Source organism: Zea mays, chromosome 3, assembly GCF_902167145.1.
Source record: "Zea mays cultivar B73 chromosome 3, Zm-B73-REFERENCE-NAM-5.0, whole genome shotgun sequence".
Classification (NCBI taxonomy): Eukaryota; Viridiplantae; Streptophyta; class Magnoliopsida; order Poales; family Poaceae; genus Zea; species Zea mays.
The window spans coordinates 74552390-74579140 of record NC_050098.1 but is presented as its reverse complement, the minus strand read 5'-3'; positions in this window follow the sequence as shown (position 1 = coordinate 74579140).

The window sequence follows — 26751 nt, the reverse complement described above, 5'->3', positions numbered from 1 at the left end:
CCTTGTAATATATTTTTACCTTTCCACCAATGTATGAAGTGCTTTGATGTGAACGAAACTAGCATTTTTTGAGCCAAAGGCGAAAAACACCTTCCCTTCTTTTCGTACACAACGAAGCATGAAAATGCTTCTTTTTTTTGCCGAAGCCTTATCTTTAGAGCCGAAGCATCCGCCTATGTTATGATGATGATGACCCTATGTATGTCTAAATGAATGTTTATGAATGAAATGTATGATGTAATGTGTCGTGCAAATGAATGTCCAAACACACGCATACGAAGCCACAACCATAGCCTTCATTCCCTTGGGAATGACCGAAGTCTCTTTGCCGTTTATTTTTCGGCTTCACCTCTTATTTTTCGGTGTATCAGCGCTGACTTTTCGCTGTAAGTTCTGCATCCCCTTAGGAACGTCTTTTGAACTTCTTCGCCTTCTATTTCGGCGGTATCGTGTTGACTTTTCGCGCTTCGCCTTATATTTTGGCGATATCAGCGTTGACTTTTCGCAGTAAGCTCTGCATTCCCTTGGGAACGACTTTTGAGCAGAAAACTTACACTGCGCTCCCTTAGGTACGACTTTTTGTAGCTTCATCGTGCTCTGCATCCCCTTAGGGACGACTTCCGAGCTTCTCCCTGTTTTTTCCTTTTCCCCTGCACTCGATGGTGCATGCTCAGTTTTTACATTTACATATTTGGGGGATTTTGCTCTCGTAGAGCTGAATAAGAAAAAGAGAAATTACATGCTATGGCCCCATTAAAAACCTTTCTCCCCCTTCGGAAAGGAAAAGGGTGCCATAGAAAAAATAAAAAGATTACATTAAGCTAGACATAATATCGCCGAAGCTCATCCGCATTCCAAGATCTAGGAATGTCGTTGCCGTCCATATCCTTCAATCTGTAAGAACCGGGTCTTGACGAAGATACTACCAGAAAAGGTTCTTCCCACTTCAACTGTAGCTTGCCTACTGTATCTGGGTTAGCAACTCTCCAAAGCACCAAATGCCCTGGCTTAATGTTCTTTAGCCGAACTTTTCTGTCACGCCATTTTATTGTTTCGGCTTGATATTTATTGATGTTCTCCACGGCCTGAAGCCTAATCCCTTCTATAGCATCTTTTGCCACAGAATAATCAACTTCATCCTATGCCGAAGCCACTGTTCTTATTGATCCTACCTTAGCTTCTTCTGGGGTTATTGCTTCGTCACCAAAAAGTAATTTGAATGGTGTAAAGCCTATTGACCTTGATATTGTTGTGTTGTGGCTCCACACCACTTTGATCAATTCATCTGGCCACTTTCCTCTGGGCTGATTGAAGATTAACTTCATTATTCCCGTCATTATAATGCTGTCGGCATTTCGAGACCGGGGGGTCCCTGGGCCGACGAGTAAAATGTCGCTGCGTGCCCCAGCCCAGATGGGTCGGCGCGAGGCCGAGCGTGAAGGGGGGAGAAAGGTGGCCGGAGACGGGCGTGAGAGAGGTGGAAATCCCGCGGTCTTCGTGTTCGTCCCGCACCCAGGTCGGGTGCGCTTGCAGTAGGGGGTTACAAGCGTCCACGCGGGTGAGGGAGCGAGCGGCCTTATGCGAGCGCCTGTCTCGTCCTCGTCCCCGCGCGACCAACCCTCTGTAAGAGGGCCCTGGTCCTTCCTTTTATAGGCGTAAGGAGAGGATCCAGGTGTACAATGGGGGGTGTAGCAAAGTGCTACGTGTCTAGCGGAGGAGAGCTAGCGCCCTAAGTACATGCCGTCATGGCAGCCGGAGAGGTTTTAGCACCCGGTTCGTGTGGTGTCGTGGCCGTCGGAGGAGCGCTGGAGCCTGGCAGAAGGACAGCTGTCGAAGCTGTCGAGTCCTTGCTGACGTCCTCGTGCTTCCGTAAGGGGGCTGAGAGCCGCCGTCGTCAGGGAGCGTGCGAGGAGCCATCATTGCCTATCTGGCGGAGCGAGCCAGATGGGACGCCGGTCTCGTTTCCCGCAGCCTGAGTCAGCTTGGGGTAGGGTAATGATGGCACCTCCCGTCGATGTGGCCGGTCCGCGCCCTAGGTTGGGCGATGTGGAGGCTCCTCCGAAGTCGAGGTCGAGTCTGTCTTCCGTGGCCGAGGTCGAGTCCGAGCCCCTGGGTCGGGCGAGGCGGAGACCGTCGGCTAAGGCCAGGGCAGAGTCCGAGCCCTGGGGTCGGGCGAAGCGGAGTTTGTCGTCTTTTGGGGTTGAGCCCAAGTCCGAGCCCTGGGTCGGGCGGAGCGGAGTTCGCCGTCTTCCGGGGCTTAGCCTGAGTCCGATCCCTGGGTCGGGCGGAGCGGAGTTCGCCGTCTTCCGGGGCTTAGCCCGAGTCCGAGCCCTGGGTCGGGCGGAGCGGAGTTCGCCGTCTTCCGGGGCTTGGCCCGAGTCCGAGCCCTGGGTCGGGCGGAGCGGAGTTCGCCGTCTTCCGGGGCTTAGCCCGAGTCCGAGCCCTGGGTCGGGCGAAGCGGAGCTTCCTATGGTGCCTGCGGCCGGGCCTGACTGCCTGTCAGCCTCACTCTGTCAAGTGGCACCGCAGTCGGAGCGGCGCAGGCGGCGCTGTCTTTCTGTCAAGCCGGTCAGTGGAGCGGCGAAGTGACGGCGGTCACTTCGACTCTGTAGACTGAAGGGCGCGCGTCAGGATAAAGGTGTCAGGCCACCTTTGCATTAAATGCTCCTGCGATTTGGTCGGTCGGCGCGGCGATTTGGTCAGGGTTGCTTCTTGGCGAAGACAGGGCCTCGGGCGAGCCGGAAATATGTTCGTCGCTGGAGGGGGGCCTCGGGCGAGACGGAGATCCTCCGGGGTTGGCTGCCCTTGTCCGAGGCTAGGCTCGGGCGAGGCGTGATCGAGTCCCTCGAATGGACCGATCTCTGACTTAATCGCACCCATCAGGCCTTTGCAGCTTTATGCTGATGGGGGTTACCAGCTGAGAATTAGGAGACATGAGGGTACCCCTAATTATGGTCCCCGACAGTAGCCCCCGAGCCTCGAAGGGAGTGTTAGCACTCGCTTGGAGGCTTTCGTCGCACTTTTTTGCAAGGGGACCAGCCTTTCTTGGTTGCGTTTTGTTCCGGTGGGTGCGCGCGAGCGCACCCGCCGGGTGTAGCCCCCGAGGCCTTGGAGGAGTGGTTTGACTCCTCCGAGGTCTTAATGCCTCGCGCAATGCTTTGGCTGGTCTGGTCGTTCCCTCATGCGAACTGGCCGTAGCCCGGGTGCACGGTCGGGTCCCAAGTTCTCGGGATGGTATGTTGACGCTGTCAACGGTTTGGCCGGAGCCGGGTTTGCGAGAGCAGCCCCCGAGCCTCTGCACAGGGCGAGAGGACGGTCCGGGATAGACTCGACTTTTTTACATACGCCCCTGCGTCGCCTTTCTGCAAGGAGGAGGGGAGAAAGCGCCATGTTGCCCTCGGTGGGCGCCGAACATGGTGTCTCCGGTGAGCTGCTGGCGGGTAATTCGAGCGGACGTCCGTGCCCCGTTCGCTAGAGGCCCAGAGGCGCGCCCAAAAGTACCTACGGGTGATCTGCCAGACCCGGTCCCCTGTCGACGGGGTCCGAGGGCTCGATGCCTCCCTCTGATGGGATTCCGTTTCAAGATCATTCCCACTGGTCTCGGAAATGTCCTAGGGTACCTCGGGAGCGCAGCCCGAGCCTTGGTTATGTATCGAACGTACCCATGGTCATCCCTCACTCTGTGTCTGAGGCGGCTGTGAACCCTTCGAGGGCCAGCCTTCGAACCCCTGATCAGTAGTGGGCACAGAGCTCGAGTAGCCTGAGGCGGTCGTTGAACCCTTCCGAGGGGCCGGCCTTCGAACCTCTGACCAGTAGTGGGTGTGGAGCCCACGCGCTCTGAGGCGGTTGTTGAACCCTTCGAGGGGCCAGCCTTCGAACCTCTGATCAGTAGGGAGGCTCGGAGCCTGGTTCCTCCACGGAGAAGGATCCTTTTCGGGGTATCCCCCTTTCCCGGTCCCTGTTGTAAGAGAGAGAAAGAGAAAAAGGAAAAGGATACGAATTTGAACGACACGGCGTACCTTTTTTGACGCGGTCATTATGGCGAAGGCGAAACGTCGCTCGCTTCCCCCGCCAGAGGCGCCGCCTTTCCCGCCGCGGAGTTAATGTGACGGGGCGTGCGGTTCGCGGGGCGGCCGTTGCGCGTGCGCGAGCCGTTCTAGGAACGGAACACGGGCGTGTCGTCTTCACGCCGTGAGAGAGGGTTCTCTCGCTACCCCCGGATGGGACGTAAGCTTGGCTGACGACGTGACCGCTGCTCCTGCCCGCCTGCCACCGCCATTACTGCCGACCCATTTTTGGCCGCATTGACCGTCGCGCCAGGCTGGCGCTGCTGGGTCATGCGTAGGGTTGCCTCGAGTCGCGGTACTGGTTCCGCAGTCGAGGAGGCATGGCAGTGGCGCGAGTGGCGGTGCAGTTGCTCGCACGTAGCATCCGGCGCGCCGGTTGCGTGACGCGTGGGCCTGGGCCTCCATGCTGGGCGCGCTGGAAGTCGGAGAGGTGCGCCCACTTGGCGCGGTTGCATGCCGCCCGCATGGCTGCCCGCCCTCTCGCCCGCTGGTCTGGGCAAAAGTGGAGGGCCGCTTGTAACCGCTGGGCGGTTGCATGCACCGCGCGCGGCGGTTTGGCTTCTTCTACTTTGGGCCGACCTGCATGACGTGTGGGACCCAGCCCCCGCGCCGTAGGGGGAGGACCTTGGAGCGTGCTGGAGAAGACTCAGCCCGTGACGGCTGGGGACGCAAGTAGGGAGAGTCGCCTTTAAAAGGAGGATGACCCCCCTTGAAAGGCGACCATGTCTTTGCGCTCCCTTATGCATCGTGTCTTTCCACCTTCCAAGCCCCCGGATGGGGGATGCCCGCAGTCCTTCCGCCTTGTCGTTGGAGAAACACAACTCCGTGGGAGTTGGTACCTTTCAGCCATCGTTCGGCTTCAAGGATTTTCATCATGCAGCCCGGCTGCACCCCTCCGCCGGTGGTCACCCAAGACAGTGACCACCAGCCCCTAGATGGGGAGAGGCAAGCCGGGCTGTGATCTTGGTCCCGCCCTCAGCTTCAAGGATGTTCATCATCCTTGCTGGGGCGGAGAGCGAGGCGAGCCGGGGCTCTACCTCCCGCGCGGGCCGGCTGGCCACCTCTTCTTCCAGCTTCTGGTGGTGGCAACCGTCCTCCAGCTCTGCGGAGGAGGCGTCCTCCAGCCATGCCGGGGAAGGCGAACTGTTGCTGCCCAGCTAGGATGCAACATTCCGCCCTCTTCCTCGCTTTCGTGGCGAGGACGGGAACGAGGACCTGTCGGTGCGCTTTGGAGCGGCCCGCTCTTTGGCTTTGATGGCTGGTTCGCGTCCCTTGAGCGGGAACATGAACGAGAGCCTTCCGGCGGCCGTGTCCGTCCTGGGACCATGGCTGCTGCTGCAGAGGTCGCTGGCGAGTCGCCCGGAACTCATCGCCCCGCAGGCTCCCCGGTGTGGAGGTTGTTCATACCCGCGGGGACGTAACCGGAGTTCCGTTTGTAATGGCGTCTCGAATGCCAGTGTTTTTGTTCATTGTGGCTGTCGAGGCCCGAACATGTATGTATTTTTTTCCTCATTTTCGAGCACTAAGGCTCGCCTGTTGGTTGTCTGAACCGCTTCACCAAGCGTGAGTTGCCCCGTGCAAAGGTGATGAGTGAGGTGTCCGTATCCCGGAGGCGTAGGAGTCCCTCGGCTCGGTCGGCCTTGCTGCCCGAGGCTTCTCTTGCTTAGTTAAAGGAACCCCTCAGCCGCTCTTCGATGAGCCGAGGCCAGGGGTAGCGGTGTCAGCATGGACAGAGGCGGAGTTGGCTCGAAAAAAAGACTTGGTCGGCCGGAGCCTGGCCGGGTCGTCCGTTAGCGGGACCGATGCCGGAATTGATTTGCCGAGGCCTCGGGCCGGGCTGATGTCCTCGGAGGACAGCTAGCCGAGGCCTCGGGGTGACCAGCCGAGCCGCCTGCTCGAGCCGGATTCTTGGAGGAGACCCGGGCGGCGATGGCCCGGGCGTGATGATGAAGTCGTCCTTCAGAGTGGAGATCCTCGGACCGCGTCGCCGTCCGAGGCTAGGTCGGACCTCGCCGAAGGTGTAGCCGACGCCGAGGGTGCTGCTGCTCCCTTCAACCGTCAAGATCCGAGCCTGCAGGATCGGATTATCTTGTAGTGTGTGTTTTCTGCGGCCGCTGAGTCCCAAACACACCCTCGCCGTGTTGTAAAGCTGCGCTTCTTTTCCTCTTGTTTCGAGTATCTGGACTTTTTTGTCGGTAACAGAATTGTCTGTGCGAGCGAGAGTTGCTTTTCACGGAAGGTGATGAGTGAGGTGTCCGTATCCCGGAGGCGTAGGAATCCCTCGGCTCGGTCGGCCTTGCCGCTTACGCGCGCTCTTGCCCGTCCATGGGTTCTGCCACCGACGCAGTCGAGAAGGCTCGAAGAATCGCTTCGGCAGAGGAGCTTTCGAACTTAAGACTTGTTCGGTCCGCGGAATCACTTATCCGAACGAGAGTTACTTATCGCAGAAGGCGATGAGTGAGGTATCCGTATCCCGGAGGCGTAGGAGTCCCTCGGCTCGGTCAGCCTTGGCTGCTTACGTGTACTCCGTCGTTTTCAGGATCCACTTTCGAAGTAGTCGAAAAGCACGAAAGACATTCTGGCAGAAAGGACCTTTTTTCGAGGAAAAAATTCAGCGCAGAGGGGGTTCCCCCCTTTTAGCCCCCGAGGGAGGGTCGGGCTTTGCCGAGGCAAGGCTGACCCTTCCTTGATGACTAAACTTTGCATGGGAGCGAGGTATATGAACAACTTGAAAGCATCTTAAGGGTAGAAGCAACGTAGCTGTTGGATGTTCCAAGCATTGCTGTAGACCTCGCCTTGACTGTTGGCCAGCTTGTACGTTCCGGGCTTCAGAACTTTGGCGATGACGAACGGCCCTTCCCAGGGAGGCGTGAGCTTGTGCCGCCCTCGGGCGTCTTGTCGCAGCCGAAGCACCAGGTCGCCCACCTGGAGGTCTCGTGACCGGACCCCTCGGGCGTGGTAGCGTCGCAGGGACTGCTGGTACCGTGCCGAGTGTAGTAAGGCCTTGTCCCGAGCCTCTTCCAGCTGGTCCAGCGAGTCTTCTCGATTAGCTTGGTTGCTTTGGTCAGCATAGGCCCTCGTCCTCGGGGAACCGTATTCTAAGTCTGTGGGCAAGATGGCCTCGGCCCCATAGACTAGAAAGAACGGCGTGAAGCCCGTGGCTCGGCTCGGCGTTGTCCTCAGGCTCCAGACCACCGAGGAGAGTTCCTTCATCCATCGCTTGCCGAACTTGTTGAGGTCGTTGTAGATCCGAGGCTTGAGTCCTTGTAGAATCATGCCGTTGGCACGCTCTACTTGCCCATTCGACATGGGGTGAGCCACGGCGGCCCAGTCCACCCGGATGTGGTGATCCTCGCAGAAGTCCAGGAACTTCCTGCCGGTGAACTGGGTGCCGTTGTCGGTGATGATGGAGTTCGGGACCCCGAAGCGATGGATGATGTTGGTGAAGAACGCCACCGCCTGCTCGGACTTGATGCTGCTTAGGGGTCGGACCTCGATCCACTTGGAGAATTTGTCGATGGCGACCAACAGGTGCGTGTAGCCCCCGGGTGCCTTCTGCAAGGGGCCGACGAGGTCCAGACCCCACACAGCAAAAGGCCAGGTGATGGGTATCGTCTGCAGAGCCTGAGCGGGCAGGTGGGTCTGCCTTGCGTAGAACTGACACCCTTCGTAGGTGCGGACAATTCTAGTGGCATCGGCCACCGCCGTCGGCCAGTAGAAACCTTGTCGGAAAGCATTCCTGACAAGGGCTCGAGGTGCTGCGTGATGACCGCAAGCCCCCGAGTGTATCTCTCGTAGGAGTTCCTGACCTTCGGTGATGGAGATGCATCGCTGGAGGATGCCTGAGGGGCTGCGGTGGTAGAGCTCCTTCTCATCTCCCAGCAAGACGAACGACTTGGCGCGTCACGCCAACCGCCGAGCCTCGGCTCAGTCGAGGGGTAGCTCTCCTCGGTGGAGATATTTCAGGTACGGGGTCTGCCAGTTTTGATTAGGCGTGACCTCGCTTCGCTCCTCCTCGACGCGCAGTGCCTCACCGTCGGGTGCCGAGGGTGCCTCGGGCCGAGCTGAGGGTGCCTCGGGCCGTGCCGAGGATGCCTCGGACTGAGCCGAGGGTACCTCGGGCTGGGCCGAGGGTGCCTCGGGCTCGGCCGTGTCATCGATCTTGATGGAGGGTTGATGCAGGTCTCGGGAGAAGACGTCCGGGGGAACCGTTGTTCGCCCCGAGGCTATTTTAGCCAGCTCATCCGCAGTCTCGTTGTAGCGCCGGGCGATGTGGTTGAACTCGAGCCCGTAGAACTTGTCTTCCAGGCGCCGAACGTCATCGCAGTAGGCCTCCATCTTCGGGTCGCAACAGTGGGAGTTCTTCATGACTTGGTCGATGACGAGCTGCGAGTCACCGCGAGCGTCGAGGCGTCGGACCCCTAGCTCGATGGCGATCCGCAACCCGTTGACCAGAGCCTCGTACTCAGCCACATTGTTGGACGCCGGGAAATGGAGGCGTAGCACGTAGCGTAGGTGCTTCCCGAGGGGTGAGATGAAGAGTAGGCCTGCGCTGGCTCCTGTCTTCATCAGCGACCCGTCGAAGAACATGGTCCAGAGCTCCGGTTGGATCGAAGCTGTTGGGAGCTGGGTGTCGACCCATTCAGCCACGAAGTCCGCCAAGACCTGGGACTTGATGGCCTTCTGAGGGGCGAACGAGATTGTTTCGCCCATGATTTCCACCGCCCACTTTGCAATCCTACCCGAGGCCTCTCGGCACTGGATGATCTCCCCCAGGGGGAAGGATGACACCACAGTTACCGGATGAGACTCGAAGTAGTGTCGCAGCTTCCGCCGAGTCAGGATCACCGCGTACAGCAGCTTCTGAACTTGTGGGTAGCGGATCTTGGTTTCGGACAGTACCTCGCTGATGAAGTAGACTGGCCTCTGAACGGGCAATGCATGCCCCTCTTCTTGCCTCTCGACCACAATCGCGGCGCTAACCACCTGAGTGGTCGCAGCGACGTAGATCAAGAGGGCTTCTCCGGCAGCTGGGGGCACCAAGATAGGCACATTCATGAGGAGCACCTTCAGGTTCCCGAGGGCTTCCTCGGCCTCAGGGGTCCAAGTGAAGCGCTCGACCTTCCTTAAGAGGCGGTACAGAGGCAGACCTCTTTCGCCGAGGCGTGAGATGAAGCGGCTCAGAGCCGCGAGACATCCCATGACCCTCGGTACGCCCTTCAAGTCCTTGATGGGCCCCATGCTGGTGATGGCTGCGATCTTCTCCGGGTTGGCTTCGATGCCCCGCTCGGAGACGATGAACCCCAAGAGCATGCCTCGGGGTACCCCGAAGACACACTTTTCAGGATTGAGCTTCACGGCTTTCGCCTTGAGACATCAGAATGTCACTTCAAGGTCGGAAAGGAGGTCGGAGGCTTTCTTCGTCTTGACTACGATGTCATCGACGTAGGCCTCGACCGTCCGGCCAATGTGTTCGCCGAACACATGGTTCATGCACCGCTGGTACGTCGCACCCGCATTCCTCAAGCCGAACGACATGGTGACATAGCAGTACATGCCGAAGGGTGTGATGAAAGAAGTCGCGAGCTGGTCAGACTCTTTCATCTTGATTTGGTGATACCCTGAGTAGGCATCGAGGAAAGACAGGGTTTCGCACCCAGCAGTGGAATCCACGATTTGATCGATGCGAGGCAGAGGGTAGGGAACCTTCGGACATGCTTTGTTTAGACCAGTGTAGTCTACACACATCTGCCATTTTCCTCCTTTCTTTCTCACAAGCACAGGGTTGGCAAGCCATTCGGGATGGAATACCTCTTTGATGAACCCTGCCGCCATTAGCTTGTGGATCTCCTCGCCTATGGCTCTGCGCTTCTCTTCGTCGAATCGGCGCACAGGCTGCTTGACGGGTCGGGCTCCGGCTCGGATGTCCAGTGAGTGCTCGGCGACATCCCTCGGTACGCCGGGCATGTCCGAGGGACTCCACGCAAAGACGTCGGCATTCGCGCGGAGAAAGTCGACGAGCACTGCTTCCTATTTGGGATCGAGCTCGGAGCCGATCCGAACTTGCTTGGAGGCGTCGCTGCTGGGGTCGAGGGGGACGGACTTAACCGTCTCCGCTGGCTCGAAGTTGCCGGCATGACGCTTCACGTCTGGCACCTCCTTAGAGAGGCTCTCCAGGTCGGCGATGAGGGCCTCGGACTCGGCGAGGGCCTCGGCGTACTCCACGCACTCCACGTCGCATTCGAACGCGTGTTTGTACGTGGGGCCGACGATGATGACCCCATTGGGGCCCGACATCTTGAGCTTGAGGTAGGTGTAGTTGGGGACGGCCATGAACTTCGCGTAGCATGGCCTTCCCAGTACCGCGTGGTAGGTTCCTCGGAACCCGACCACCTCGAACGTCAGGGTCTCCCTTCGGAAGTTGGAGGGTGTTCCGAAGCAGACGGGAAGGTCGAGTTGTCCGAGGGACTGGACGCGCTTCCCGGGAATGATCCCATGGAAAGGCGCAGCGCCTGCCCGGACCAAGGACAGATCAACACGCAGGAGCCCGAGGGTCTCGGCGTAGATGATGTTGAGGCTGCTGCCTCCGTCCATGAGGACCTTGGTGAGCCTGACGTCGCCGATGACGGGGTCGACGACGAGAGGGTATTTCCCCGGGCTCGGCACGTGGTCGGGGTGGTCGGCTTGGTCAAAGGTGATGGGCTTGTCGGACCAGTCTAGGTAGACTGGCGCCGCCACCTTCACCGAACAGACCTCCCGGCGCTCTTGCTTGCGGTGCCGAGCCGAGGCGTTCGCCGCCTGCCCACCGTAGATCATGAAGCAGTCGCGGACCTTGGGGAATCTCCTGCCTGGTGATCTTCCTTCTTATCGTCGTCACGAGCCCTGCCACCCTCCGCGGGTGGCTCGACCCTGTGGAAGTGGCGCCGAAGCATGATGCACTCTTCAAGGGTGTGCTTGACGGGCCCCTGGTGATAGGGGCACGGCTCCTTGAGCATCTTGTCGAAGAGGTTGGCACCTCCGGGGGGTTTCCGAGGGTTCTTGTACTCGGCGACGGCGACAAGGTCCGCGTCGGCGGCGTCGCGTTTCGCTTGCGACTTCTTCTTGCCCTTCTTCTTGGCGCCGCGCTGAGTTGACGCCTCGGGGGCATCTTCCGGTGGGCGGCCCTGGGACTGCTTGTTTTTCCGGAAGATAGCCTCGACCGCCTCTTGGCCAGAGGCGAACTTGGTGGCGATGTCCATCAGCTCGCTCGCCCTGGTGGGGGTCTTGCGACCCAGCTTGCTCACCAGGTCGCGGCAAGTGGTGCCGGCGAGGAACACGCCGATGACATCCGAGTCGGTGATGTTGGGCAGCTCGGTGCGCTGCTTCGAGAATCGCCGGATGTAGTCCCGAAGAGACTCTCCCGGCTGTTGCCGGCAGCTCCGGAGGTCCCAGGAGTTTCCAGGGCGCACGTACGTGCCCTGTAAATTGTCGGCGAAGGCTTGGACCAGGTCGTCCCAGTTGGAGATCTGCCCCGGAGGCAGGTGCTCCAACCAGGCGCGAGCGGTGTCGGAGAGGAACAGGGGGAGGTTGCGGATGATGAGGTTGTCATCGTCCGTTCCACCAGTTGGGAGGCCAGCCGGTAGTCCGCGAGCCACAGCTCCGGTCTCGTCTCCCCCGAGTACTTTGTGATAGTAGTCGGGGGTCGGAACCGGGTCGGGAACGGCGCCCGTCGTATGGCCCGGCTGAAGGCCTGCGGACCGGGTGGTTCTGGCGAGGGACTCCGATCCTCCCCGCTGTCGTAGCGTCCTCCACACCTGGGGTGGTAGCCTCGGTGCACCCTCTCGTCGAGGTGGGCCCGACGGTCGCGGTGATGGTGCTCGTTACCGAGGCGTCCCAGGGCCGCAGGCGCTGTGTTGCGCGTGCGCCCGGTGTAGACCGAGGCTTCCCGCATGAATCGGGAAGTCGCGGCATGATGTTCCGAGGGGTACCCCTGCCTTTGGGAGGCGGAGCTCTCGGCCCGTCGGACCGTGGCGCCTTCCAGGAGATTCTTGAGCTCTCCCTGGATTCGCCGCACCTCGGTGGTTGATGGCTCTGGCATCGCACGGAGAAGCATTGCTGCTGCAGCCAGGTTCTGGCCGACCCCACTGGATGCGGGTGGCGGCCTGACCCTGACATCGTCGGCGATGCGGTGCTGGAAACCCTGGGGTAGATGACGCATTTCTCCGGCCGGAGGTTGGCCCGCCCATGCCTGCCCGACGTCCCAGCGGATTGGCTCAAGCGCTCCTGCTCCCTCGTCAAGCCTGGCCTGCACCCCGCGGATTTGCTCGAGCTGTGGGTCATGGCCCCCCGCCTAAACGGGGACCACAGCTAGCTCCCGTGGGATGTCAACGCGAGGCACCGGCCTAGGGAGATCACCGTCCTCCGGCATGCCGAGATGGTTGCCTTCAGAGGGACCCCCTAGATCGACATGGAAACATTCGCGGCTTGGGCCGCAGTCCTCGTCACCGAGGCTGCGGCTACCGTCGGAACAGTCGGAAAGGCAATAGTCGCATGCGGTCACGAAGTCCCGCATGGCACTATGGTCGCCAAGTCCAGAGAAACCCCAACAGAAGTCGGGCTCATCATCTTCCTCGGACCCCGAGGGCCCGTAGGTCGAGACATCCGTCAGCCGGTCCCAAGGTGACCGCACACGAAACCCCAGAGGGTTTGGACTCGCCTCTACGAGAGCGTCCGCCAAAGCGAAGCTGCTTGACGGGTCGAGGCTGGATCCGAAAGGCGTGAGATGGGAATCGGTCGGTACCTCTTGGTCGACGGGCGGTGATGAAGTCACGTCGGGGACTGACTGCACCGTCGTCTCAGGTACAAGGGTGACGTCCAGCAAGCCTTTCGCGAGCGTGCTGGCGTCGTCCGTTTGCTCGGGATTGGCGTGTCGCGGGGAGACGACGCTCGTCTTCGTCTCAAACGCGAGGTCGATGCCCGACGCGCCCCCCGTTGGGGTGCTGGCGCCGTCGACTCGCTCGACAGCCGACGAGGCGCTGCCTCCTGCTTGGCCTTGGTTGCCCCGCCTCCTCCTCCGTCGGCGGGGGAGAGGACGGGGTGAGCTCGAATGTTGTTCTTCCACCACGCGGGGAAGACGTCGTCGATTCCACCGCCGGCGGGCGAGCTGTCGGCCGCCATTGTCGCTGTCGCACGGCGGTGGAAGGAGTATCATGTCGTAGCTGCCGTCGAGGGACATGAACTCAAGACTCCCGAAACGGAGCACCGTCCCGGGCTGGAGAGGTTGCTGGAGACTGCCCATCTGGAGCTTGACGGGAAGCCGTTCTTCAACACGCAGCAGGCCCCTACCTGGCGCGCCAAATGTCGGTGTTTCGAGACCTGGGGTCCCTGGGCCGACGAGTAAAATGTCGCTGCGTGCCCCAGCCCAGATGGGTCGGCGCGAGGCCGAGCATGAAGGGGGGGAGAAAGGTGGCCGGAGACAGGCATGAGAGAGGTGGAAATCCCGCGGCCTTCGTGTTCGTCCCGCGCCCAGGTCGGGTGCGCTTGCAGTAGGGGGTTACAGGCGTCCACGCGGGTGAGGGAGCGAGCGGCCTTACGCGAGCGCCTATCTCGTCCTCGTCCCCGCGCGGCCAACCCTCTTTAAGAGGGCCCTGGTCCTTCCTTTTATAGGAGTAAGGAGAGGATCCAGGTGTACAATGGGGGGTGTAGCAAAGTGCTACGTGTCTAGCGGAGGAGAGCTAGCGCCCCCGTCGTGGCAGCCGGAGAGGTTTTAGCACCCGGTTCGTGTGGTGTCGTGGCCGTCGGAGGAGCGCTGGAGCCTGGCGGAAGGATAGCTGTCGAAGCTGTCGAGTCCTTACTGACGTCCTCGTGCTTCCGTAAGGGGGCTGAGAGCCACCGTCGTCAGGGAGCGTGCGGGGAGCCATCATTGCCTATCTGGCGGAGCGAGCCAGATGGGACACCGGTCTCGTTTCCCGCAGCCTGAGTCAGCTTGGGGTAGGGTAATGATGGCGCCTCCCGTCGATGTGGCCGGTCCGCGCCCTAGGTTGGGCGATGTGGAGGCTCCTCCGAAGTCGAGGTCGAGTCTGTCTTCCGTGGCCGAGGTCGAGTCCGAGCCCCTGGGTCGGGCGAGGCGGAGACCGTCGGCTGAGGCCAGGGCGGAGTCTGACCTCTGGGGTCGGGCGAAGCGGAGTTCGTCGTCTTCCGGGGTTGAGCCCAAGTCCGAGCCATGGGTCGGGCGGAGCGGAGTTCGCCGTCTTCCGGGGCTTAGCCCGAGTCCGACCCTGGGTCGGGCGGAGCAGAGTTCGCCGTCTTCAGGAGCTTAGCCCGAGTCCGAGCCCTTGGTCGGGCGGAGCGGAGTTCACCGTCTTCCGGGGCTTGGCTCGAGTCCGAGCCCTGGGTCGGGCGGAGCGGAGTTCGCCGTCTTTCGGGGCTTAGCCCGAGTCCGAGCCTTGGGTCGGGCGAAGCGGAGCTTCCTATGGTGCCTGCAGCCGGGCCTGACTGCCTGTCAGCCTCACTCTGTCAAGTGGCACCGCAGTCGGAGCGGCGCAGGCGGCGCTGTCTTTCTGTCAGGCCGGTCAGTGGAGCGGCGAAGTGACGGCGGTCACTTCGGCTCTATCAACTGAAGGGCGCGCGTCAGAATAAAGGTGTCAGGCCACCTTTGCATTAAATGCTCCTGCGATTTGGTCGGTCGGCGCGGCGATTTGGTCAAGGTTGCTTCTTGGCGAAGACAGGGCCTCGGGCGAGCCGGAAATATGTTCGTCGCTGGAGGGGGGCCTCGGGCGAGACGGAGATCCTCCGGGGTCGGCTGCCCTTGTCCGAGGCTAGGCTCGGGCGAGGCGTGATCGAGTCCCTCGAATGGACCGATCTCTGACTTAATCGCACTCATCAGGCCTTTGCAGCTTTATGCTGATGGGGGTTACCAGCTGAGAATTAGGAGACTTGAGGGTACCCCTAATTATGGTCCCCGACAAATGCCATTAGCTCTTTCAACAAGTCCATTTGACTCCGGATGTCTGACCGATGCAAAATGAATCTTCGTGCCAATTTGTTCACATAATTCTTTGAAAGCTTCAACATCGAATTGTGTCCCGTTGTGCAAAGTAATAGCCTTCGGCACTCCAAAGCGACAAACAATATTTTGCCAGAAAAATTTCTGGACAGTGACCGAAGTTATTGTGGCTAAAGGCTTCGCCTAAATCCACTTGGAAAAATACTCTACCGCCACCACAACATATTTTAGATTTCCTTGTGCTGGTGGAAGTGGGCCTAGCAAATCGAGGCCCCATCTTTGCAATGACCAAGTGGGCTGTATTAACTGAGTGAGAGATGAAGGTTGCTTCTGGTCTCTTGCACATTTTTGATAGCCTTCACATTTTTGGACTAATTCTGCTGCATCCGAAGCTACCTTCGGCCAATAAAATCCTTGTCGAAAAACTTTTCCCAACAAGGGCCTAGATCCAATGTGAGATCCACACAGACCTGCATGTATCTCTTTCATTAATTCCATACCTTCGGTTCTTGATAAACATTTGTGGAGTGGTGAACAAACTCCATGTTTATACAATTCCCCTTCTATTATCACATATGGTCTTGTTCTTGCCTCCATTCTTTTGTTATAAGCTTCGTCAGTTGAAAGACAATTGCCTTGAAGGAAAGATATTATTTCAGTTCTCCAGTCTTCACTATGTACTTGAGAAATAGTAAGCACTGCTCTCTCCATGAGCTCAACCGAAGGTGCTTTTATTGCTTCAAAAAAATACTTCGGAGGGTAGGGGGAGCCCTGAGCCGCTGATTTGGCTAGCAAATCTGCATGCTCATTTTCACCTCTTGGAATATTCTTGACGGAAAAACCTTCGAAGGAAGCTTCCAACCTTTGAACTGCATCCAGATATTTTTCAAGCTTCAGATCTCGTGCCTTGCTGCTCTTATCCACATGGCCAGCAATAACTTGAGAATCAGTCTTTAGGATGGCCCTTCTTATCCCCATTGCCCTTAGTTTCCGAAGCCCCAATAGAAGTGCTTCATACTTAGCAATATTATTTGTGCAACTGAAATCCAGTTTGACTGTAAAACATGTTTTGACTTTTGAAGGTGCCACTAGGACCGCAGCTGCTCCTGCACCGAAGGTTCCCCAAGAACCATCGCAGAACACCGTCCAAGCTTCGGTATCCTTGCTTGTCCCTTCTTCGTGAGCCCCTGGTGTCCAGTCAGCGATGAAGTCTGCTAGCGCCTGGGATTGAATTGAAGATCTGTGCACGTAGTCAATGGTGAATTCATTGAGCTCCGCGGCCCACTTTCCAACCCTTCCAGTAGCTTCTCTGTTCCTCATAATGTCCTTCAGAGGCTGTGACGAGGGAACAATTATATGGTAAGCTTGAAAATAATGCCGAAGCTTCCTGGAGGCCATTAATACAACATACAACACTTTCTCCAATTCTGTGTAATTTTTCTTTGATAAGCTTAATACTTCGGAGACAAAATATACTGGGACTTGCTTTTTAGTTTGTCCTTCAAGCTTCTCCTGTACAAGCGCCGCACTTACTTCCGAGTGCGAAGCTGCCACATACAATAGCAGAGGAGCCCCTCGCGTGGGTGGAGTTAGCGTTGTTAGATCTATCAGGTATTGCTTCAGCTCCTCGAAGGCTTTCTCCTGAGCTGATCCCCATTGAAAGACTTCGGCCGACTTCAGCACTTCAAAGAATGGTAAATTTCTCTCTACTGATCTAGATATGAATCGATTCAAAGATGCCAGTCTTCCTGTCAGCCGTTGAGCCCCCTTCTTTGTGCTTGGCGGCTCCATCCGAAGAATAGCTTCGATTTTGTTCGGATTAGCTTCGATCCCTTTCGTTGAAACTAGACAACCAAGGAATTTTCCCTTCTTTACTCCGAATACACATTTTTCTGGATTTAATTTAAGGCCAGCTTGCCTAAAATTAGCAAATGTTTCCTGCAGAGCGGCAATGTGATTTTCCTGCTTCGTGCTCTTTACTATGATATCATCAACATATGTTAGCACATTTCTGCCTATCTGAGAGTGAAGGACTTTGGTTGTCATCCTACTGAAGCTTCCTCCAGCATTCTTGAGCCCCTCAGGCATCCGAAGATAACAATATGTACCACTGGGGGTTATGAAGCTGGTCTTTGGCTCATCTTCCTTCTTCATCTAGATTTGGTGGTAGCCTGAATAACAGTCTAGTAGACTCATGAGCTCTGAAGAAGCTGCTGCATCTACTAGAGAATCTATTCTTTGGACAAGCCTTGTTCGGATTAGTAAAATCAATGCACATTCTCCATTTACCATTGGCCTTCTTCACCATAACAGTGTTGGCTAGCCATTTTGGGTATTTCACTTCTCTGATGACACTAGCACTGATAAGTCTTTTTACTTCGTTCTGAGCACCTTCGGCTTTATCGTCAGACATTTTCCGAAGCTTCTGTTTCCTGGGTCGGAAGGATGGATCGACATTGAGTGAATGTTCAATGACGTCCCTATTGACACCACAGAGATCATTGGCTGACCATGCAAAAACATCTTTGTTGTTGAATAAAAACCTTAACAAGGTTTTCTCCTGCTCTTCAGATAGTTGGGATCCCAGCAATACCTTCTACTCTGCTATGTCTTCACATAGAAGCATGGGCTTCGGCTGATCGGCCGAACCAGCCTTCTCTCTTCTGTACTTATACTGTTCACAAGCTTCGACTCCATCTATATTGTGGATTGCTTTCGAATCTGTCCAATTTCCTTCAGCCTTTCTGGCAGCTTCTTGACTTCCATGAATAGCAATAGGCCCTTGGTCCAAAGGTATCTTCATGCATAGATATGCTGGATGAAGAATTGCTTCAAACACGTTGAGTGTTCCACGACCAATGATTGCATTGTAGGGATATTCCATGTCAACAATATCAAACACAACCTGTTCAGTTCTTGTGTTGTGGACAAATCCGAAGGTCACTGGCATTGTGATTTTGCCCAGTGCTACAATCTGCCTTCCTCCGAAACCACAGAGAGGGTGTGTAGCATCGTGGATCTTATCCTCTGGCTCTTGCATCTGTCTGAAGGCCTTAGCAAATATGATATCCGCTGCACTACCTGTATCAACCAGAACATTGTGAACTAGAAATCCCTTGATGACACAAGATATGACCATAGCATCATTGTGAGGGTAATCCTTGAGCTGAAGGTCCTCTTGGGAGAAGGTAATTGGGATGTGAGAGCATTTTGACTTGATGAAGGGTCCCTGCACCCCAACATGTTGTACCCTTCTCTGGACCTCCTTCTTCTGCTTCTTGTTGGCCGGCTCTGAGCAGGAACCGCCTGTTATCGGGAGCACCAGCTTTGTAGCCGAAGCAGCTTCAGCTTGGTTGTTGAACGAAGCCATCAACTCAAAAAATGGAAGTGAGTTCACCGGAGGTGGGCGCCAATGTTGGTGACTTGTTCTTAAATGCTTTGAATTAAGAACAAGGCAACATAAAATGTTAAATGTTAATGTCCTTCGTCCATTGAAGCATTATCTCCCCAAGGGTATAATGAACTTCGGACGAAGGTCATGAGCAAAAATCACGAAGGTCATACCTTCATGAATAAAGTTGTGAAATAATGAAATAATGAAAGATGAAATATAAAATATAAAACATGAAGGAATAATATACCAAAACACATAAACTTATTCATATATTTCATTATACAAGCTTAAATATTAAAACATAACATTAAATCGCATTTATACCTTCATCTTGACAGAAGGCAATAATCCAAGTGTCGCGTGCAAGTGATTACAAGATTGCGTGAACAGTACGGGGGTACTGTTCATCTATTTATAGGCACAGGGCGCAGCCTATGTGAAATTACATTTATGCCCTTTACAATCGATTACAGTCATGACACAAACTATCATGGGTTTATTGGTCATTTCATCTTTAAGTCGGTTCACTCCTTCGTCTTGAGACATGTTACTATGCCGAAGCTTTATAGGTGATAGCTTCAGCACTGCTTTTGAGAGGATCTGCTGAAGGTGTTTCTTTCTTCAGGATCTTCGGCTGCGAAGCATACCCCCAACAGGTGTCTTAATGATCGTAACATGTTGTAGTGTTCGAACCTTAAGTAGTAGTGTATCACTTTCACTCGGTGAAGAGTCAAGACAAGGTAAGAACCTAGGGCGGTGGCGTTGTGTCACTCTTCTGGCTTAATACAAATATCTCTATCTCTACTATATTAAAGCACCGGTTTCAACGATCGTCCCGTGTCACCCTTCTGACTTAATACAAAAATCTCTACTCATTAAATTTCTATTTGTACTATATTAAAGCACCAGTTTCAATGGTCGTCCCGTGTCACCCATCCAACTTACTATAAAAATCTCTATCTAATATATTAAAGCACCAGTTTTAATGGTCGTCCTGTGTCACCCTTCCAACTTACTATAAAAATCTCTAGTATATTAAATCACCAGTTTCAACGATCGTCTCATGTCACCCTTCCAACTTAATACAAAAATAAAACTATTAAAGCACTAGTTTGCACCAGTTTCAACGGTCGCTCTTGTAGGTGTTTGATACCGACGACACACTACGAGGCGTACCACACAATGCTTTTGGGAGGACGACGATGTCGATCGCAACTCGATGGTTCATGCTGTGCACGACGGAACACAACAAATTATACAGGTTTGGGCCGTCGAAGGGTGTAATACCCTACGTCTTGTGGGTTTTCGGAGATTGTATTGCTCTGAGTTTGAGAGTTTACAACGAATTGTTGAAGGTAGGAGATGAAGGTTATCTGGTGATCTAGCAGGGTCTAACCTTTTTTGTAGGGGTACCTCCTCAGCCTTATATAACTGACCAAGGAGATGTCCCAATACATATCAAAGCTATAGGAAACAGTGACTCCTAAGAGGGGAAGGGGTGAATTAGGACTTCTAGAAACTATTGTCTAAACTAGGCCACAATTAAATCCCTAAAACAAAACTTATGCAAATGAACAATCTAGAATGTGCAAACTAGGTTTAGTCTAAGTGTTGCTATCTCTACCGCAAAACCTAAGTTTCAATCCTAGATATCCTAACTAGAAAGGAGAAATTGAAACATAAGTACTTAATGTAAATGCAGAAGGTAAAGAGCTAGTAGAGAAAGCAACCTCTCGTGGATGACACCGGTATTTTTACCGAGGTATCTGGAACTATGCAAGGTTCCGACTAATCCTCGTTGGTGCTACTATGCAAAGGGTAGCCCACGTGAGGGATGTAAGGAAAATAGACCCCGAGCCATTTGGCTCAATAGGTTTTGGTGTTTGATGATCAACATAACCTGTGGACTAATGTGTTTGCTAGTGTTCATGTTTATAGTTCACAGGGTGCGAAGAGGATTGGACTAAGACACTGAGGATGCAACATCTCAAATGAAGACATAAAAAGAGCTTAGAAGTCCAAGGCTCAAGAACAAAAGAAGCACAAAGAATCAGTGAAGAAATCCATGAAGAGGGTAGTCAACAAGCGCACTAGTGGTGCACCGAACAGTGAACAGTACCTGTCCAGTGCGCACTAGACTATTCGGCGGGACACCCGGACAGTCTGCGCGGAGAGACCCATAACGGGTGCTCTCGGGCTGTAGCACCGGTAACGATCGGATCCAACGATCGACTTCTACAGACCCCAACGATCGGCTGACGTGGCTGGCACCGGACAGTGAACAATGTATGTCCGCTGTGCACCAGACTGTATGGTGCGCCCGTCGACAAAAAGCTGCTTTCTGTCCAATGGCAAGAAGTGTGAGGGGAGGCTATAAATACCCCCAACCGGCCATTTGGAGGGGTGGGAGCCCAAGCAACATACCAAGTCATAGTATAGACATTCTCAAGTGCTCATACACCCAAGTGCTTAATAGAATCACTCAGTGATTAGCGTAGGTGCTTTGCGAAGTGCTTAGGTGTTAGTTAGACCGCATTAGAGCTTACTCTATGTGATTTCTAGTTAGTTGAGTGAGTTTAGGAAAACCACACAACCCCTCGGCTCTTGCGTGAGCCATTGTAATTGTACCAAGTGGGGCAAGAGTCTTGCGAGACCGTGACAACCGCGTTTGCGTCACGGCCGCCACCGTGTACCGAAGGGAACGAGCCCCGCGGTGTTTTGGTCAGAAGCTCGATAGTGGAGACAGTGGGGAGCGTCCGAGAGAGCTGAAAGTGTAGCACCACTTGCACGTGGAGAAGGCCCGTGGCTCTCTATGGAGTTACTCGACCGTGGTGTTTGGCCCTCGCGTGGGCTACCCTTTGCGTAGGGGCACCAACGAGGATTAGTCAGAACCTTGCGTGGTTTCGGATAGCTCGATAAAAATACCAGTGTCATTCACAAGAGTTTGCATCTCTATCTTGCTCTTTAGCTTCTGCATTTTTATTAAGCATTTAAGTTTCAATCTTGTCTTTATAATTAGATTGTTTTAGGATTGAAACTTAGACCGTGCAGTAGAGATAGCAACACTTAAACAAAACCTAGTTTGCATATTCTAAATTGTTTATCTGCATAGGTTTTTCTCTAGGGATTTAATTGTGGCCTAGTTTAGAGAAAGTTTTAGAAGTCCTAATTCACCCCCTCTTAGGCGTCACATGTTTCCTCCAATAGCCAAGCACCTCGGTCGAGTAACTCCGTAGAGAGCAGCTGGCCTTCTCCACACACAATTGGTGCTCCGCTTCCAGCTCCTCTCGGACACTCCCCGCCGTCTCCACTATCGAGCTTCCAACTGAAACGCCGTAGGCCTCGTTCCCTCTAGTACACGGTGGCGGCTGTGACACAAACTTGGTTGTCACGGTCTCACAAGACTCTTGCCCCATTCGGTACAATTACAATAGCTCGCGCAAGAGCCAAGGGGTTGTGTGATTTTTCTAAACTCAACTAACTGGGATTCACCTAGAGCAAGTGCATAAGCGGTCTAACTAACCTAAGCACTTCGCAAAGGACCTACACTAATCACCGAGTGATTCTATTAAGCACTTGGGTGTTTGAGCACTTGGAAATGTCTACAACATGTATTGATATGTTGATTGGGCTCCCACACACCCAAATGGTCGGTTGGAGGGGTATAAATAGCCCACCCTCAATTATAGCCGTTGGATAGAAAAGTTGCTGCTTATGTCGTCGGGCACGCCGGACATGTCCGGTACCCTGGCCACATCAGCCGACCATTGAGGTCTGTAGCAGTCGACCGTTGGCCAGACTGTCCGGTGCACACAGGACAGTCTGGTGCTACAGCGCCCGAAAGTCCCTGGTTGCGGGCCTCTCTGATCAAATGTCTGGTCCACACCGGATAGTCCGGTGCACACCGAATAGGTACTGTTCACTGTATGGTGCACCACCAGAGCTCTGGCTGAGTGCCCTCTTCTTGGATTTCTTCACTATTTCCTTGGGCTTATTTTGTTCTCGAGTCCTAGACTTCTACGCATCTTTTAGGTCTTCTTTTGAGGTGTGTCAGAGCCTCAGTCCAATCCTCTCCGCATCCTGAGAACTACAAACACAAACACTAGCAAACACATTAGTCCACAGGTTATGTTGATCATCAAACACCAAAATCATTTAGACAAATGGGTCGAGGTCTATTTTCCTTGCAAAAGCATTCATACGAGTCTATCCACCACTCACTACAATTGCACTGAGTCTTCAGGATGCACGTTGGCCTCTCCCGCAAAGCTCGCGCCCATCCTGCATGTGCCGGCCGAGTCATGCGGCATTTAGTTGGCCTTATTGCTCACGCGTGGGAGTTTATACTAGCTTCAGTTACTTCCTGCCAAGGCCCATGATGCGTGCCTTGGGGCATTATTGGGGGCCTTTTAGGCGACCCATGAAGCGAGTCTATGTCTTGATGACCTAGGGAATATCTACCCCCACAGTCCCGTGTCACCCTCCCCGCTTAATACAAAAATCTCTACTATATTAAAACACCAGTTTCAACGGTCACCCTGTGTCACCCTTCCAGCTTAATACAAAAATCTATATTATATTAAAGCACCAGTTTCAACGATCGTCCTGTGTCACCCTTCCCGCTTAATACAAAAATCTCTACTATATTAAGGCACCAGTTTCAATGGTCGCCCCGTGTCACCCTTTCAGCTTAATATGAAAATCCTTACTATAATAAACCACTAGTTTCAATGCTCGTCCCCTATCACCCTTCCCGCTTAATATAAAAAATCTCTACTATATTAAAGCACCAGTTTCAACGGTCATCCGTGTCAGGGGGCTTTCAAGGGGCCCAGGAAGTGAGCCCATGTCTTGATGAGCGGGGGGATATCTAAAAGGATCAAGATGGATTGGGCTTTTTAAAATTTCAACAAAAGATTAAACCCTAAGCATGAGTCCAACTTCACCCAATCTACTAGCAAGAAGTAAAAGCTATGAAATAGAGAACAACCCCAAGTCATTATTGCAAATACTAGCTAAGCAAATACACAAAGTAAAATGCTCAAAGTAAGTGTGGAAAGTAAAGTAGGGACAAGAAGACTTCTCCAATTTTTCCCAAGGAATCGAAGAGTCGGCATTCTCCACTAGTCCTCGTTGGAGCACCCGCGCAAGGGTATTTCTCCCCCTTGGTCCTCGCAAGAACCAAGTGCTCACTATGAGATGATCCTTTGCCTCTTCGGCGTAGTGGATCCCTCACGACCGTGTACAACCATCGAGTCGGGTCACCAACAAATCCTCCGGGGTGATCACCGGACTCCAATCGCCACCAAGCCATCTAGGTGATGTCGATCATCAAGAGTAATAATCCATAAACTATCACTTAACCAAGAGAAGCCTAATGCATGTGGTGTGTGCTCTAGGTGGCTCTCTTGCCCACTAATGAGGTCCTAACATGGGCTTATGATTTTGCTAATCACCTCACTATGCTTGGTGGACTTGCAATGCTCTAGCAATGAATACTAGGTGGTTGGGGGCAGCAAGACACTTATTATAGCTGGTGGAGGGGGTATAAATACACCCACCAACCAAAACTAGCTGTTGCAACAGGCTGCTACGCATGGGCACATCAGACAATCCGGTGCGCATCCAATGACTAGTTCTGAAACTAGATGTTGCTCTGGTGTTCCACCGAACAGTGAACAATGTCTGTTCGGTGTGCACTAGATAGTCTGGTGCCGGGCTAAAAATCAACTCCTGGGAACTGTTTGCTCTTGGGTTTTCTTGGCGCTGGGGCTAGCTCTCGGGTGCTCTCGAGCCCGCTGTTTAGGGGACCACCGGATAGTCCAGTGCACACTAGATAGTTCGGTGCCCTAGGTCAACAACCACCTTTCTTTTCTTAGGTTTCTCTAAACTATTTTTGATTCTTACTTGTGAGTGAGTTCTAGAGTGACACCTAGCACTAGTTGTGAGTGTGAACATGCACCGACATTACACTAGATTTCTCTTGGTCAAACTACTCATCCACAACCCTCTTTATAGTACAACTAAAACAAAAATACAAGTCCTAACTCGATACCAAGTGTCCCACAACTCCTTTGACACTTAGGATATGAAGTCCTTTATCTTTTGATTTGCCTTTTTTAGTCATCGCTTCAAGTTCTCATATGAGGGATTGTTTTCACCGTTGTAGCGCTACTCCTTGTAATGTGACCTAACTTACCATTTGCTCTACAAAACACACGTTAGTCACATGTAATCTTATGTTGTCATTAATCACTAAAACCAACTAGGGGCCTAGATACTTTCAATCTCCCCCTTTTTGGTGATTGATGACAACCCTACAAGAGTGTGAGAGTATTTTGTTTGTTTTCTATCAACATTAGAAGATTGTTAGTTATACTCAACAAGTTGACAGATAAAAGTCATATAAGAATATAGGAAGTATAAGTGCATACATAACATAAGCATCTTGTTCACAAAAGTGTGAATGAAAACCATGAACAAGAAATGCATGACTAGTGAACAAAGTTAGTGAAAACATAAACACACACAATCATCAAAAGATCCTGAGAGCATATCATTGAGTTTGTGAGGCATAAGCATACAAAAGCAAAGAGTCATAACAGAAAGTATCATGCATATATTACAACAAAAGATCATCAATCTCTCAACTAACTCCCCTAGCTCTCACAACTCTGATCTCTCCCCCTTTGGCGACAAGCACCAAAAGGGTCACCCTAACCTAGATACCAGAAGTAGAAGGAGGAGGGGTAGGTGCATCAGGTCATGGGCGAGCAGTCAGAGAAAAAGCAAGAAGGGGATCAGAGTTAGTCTTGGATCCAGGATCTGTGGTAGGGGCTGGAGCTGGTGCTGACTCTAACACTGGCTGCGATGCCTGAACTATCGATGCTGGAGCTGGAACTAAGACGACCACTACAGGGGTAGCAACTGCTAAGACTGGTGGCACTAGCAGCTGAGCACTGACAACTCCGATGACCTAAGTCAACAAGTCCAAGGTGATAGGTCGGAGTGGAGAGAACATCGAACCAAAAGAGTGGAGCTAGGGTCCGGACTGAATCGCTGGCACCACTGAAGTCTGGAGAGCTAGTGGTGGAGCGGACTGCACTGGAGGCAAGCGAACACCGGTGTGCTGAAGGATGTGAGTCATGAAAGCCTGGTGCTCTGCCCTATCTACTAGAAGCTGCTGCTAGAGAGTGTCCTGGCGGTCCTGAATGGTCTGAAACATGGATAGCATCCGCTCGTACATCTACTGCTAAATTGCTGCCTGACAATCCTACACAGCGGCCAAGTGAGCCTGTTGCTGGGTCAGTGACTCTAGAATGGCTGCTAGGGCTAGATCGATGGTAGGATGAGCAGCACTGGAACCACCGACCTCGTGATGATGTCAACAAGATGGCACATGAGGAGGAGGTGGTGGTGGAATCTCAAGGTCCTCATCATATTGAAGACATATCAACTACTATGCCCTGGTCCTCAAACTGGTGGATCACCTCATCCTTATCTCAAAGCTCAGGGGCCAAAGGATCCAAGGGAGCACTGGCGGGATTCGTACCCTCACGTGTCAGGTGGTAGAAACCAAACATCAGTCTAGTGGAGTCAAGAGCTGCCTGGAGTTAAGGGGGTCAGATTAGCTGCGTGCAGATATGGCAGAGGTAGTGCGTGTAGGGCAGCTGAAGCCAAGCATGGAGTCCATCCAATATTGTGTCCTCAATCTCATAGATCAAGAAATCAACCACGTCGAACACAGAGTGAGATACCAGAGCACCCAGGAGCCATAGCTGAATATGAGTGGTAGCCTCTCTGTATCCCATCCACGGTAGCAAGGTGTGCCTCATCAACTCATATAAAAACTTTGTCGCTGAGGTGAAATCCGCAGGAGAGCACCATGAGCTGTTTGTGAAAGGAGGCCTAAAGAGAGTGGTGACGTGAGCTATACTAGGAGCAACTCCGCCGTGAGAGTGACGAGGATGGTCTGAAGTGCCATAGAAAAGAATGTGAAGCCTCATCGTCGACTCAGGGAATCCAAAGAGCTCTCGGATCTAAGCAGTATGCAAAGTGACATCCTCACGCTCAAAGCGGAACCTCATCCACTAGTGATCAGGGTCAATCCAAACAATAGCATAGAATACTTTAACCCACTCCTCTATCTACCGGCCACCAAACCTCAACAGTGAGTACAAACCTGGTAAGTAGGTGATGTGGCCCTCAACCTTTGAACCAGCTGCTGAACGGAAGGCTATCAGGTCAAGTCGACGATGAGCCCTCAAGGCTATCTGAGATGTCTATTAAGCATGGTAGAAGGACTC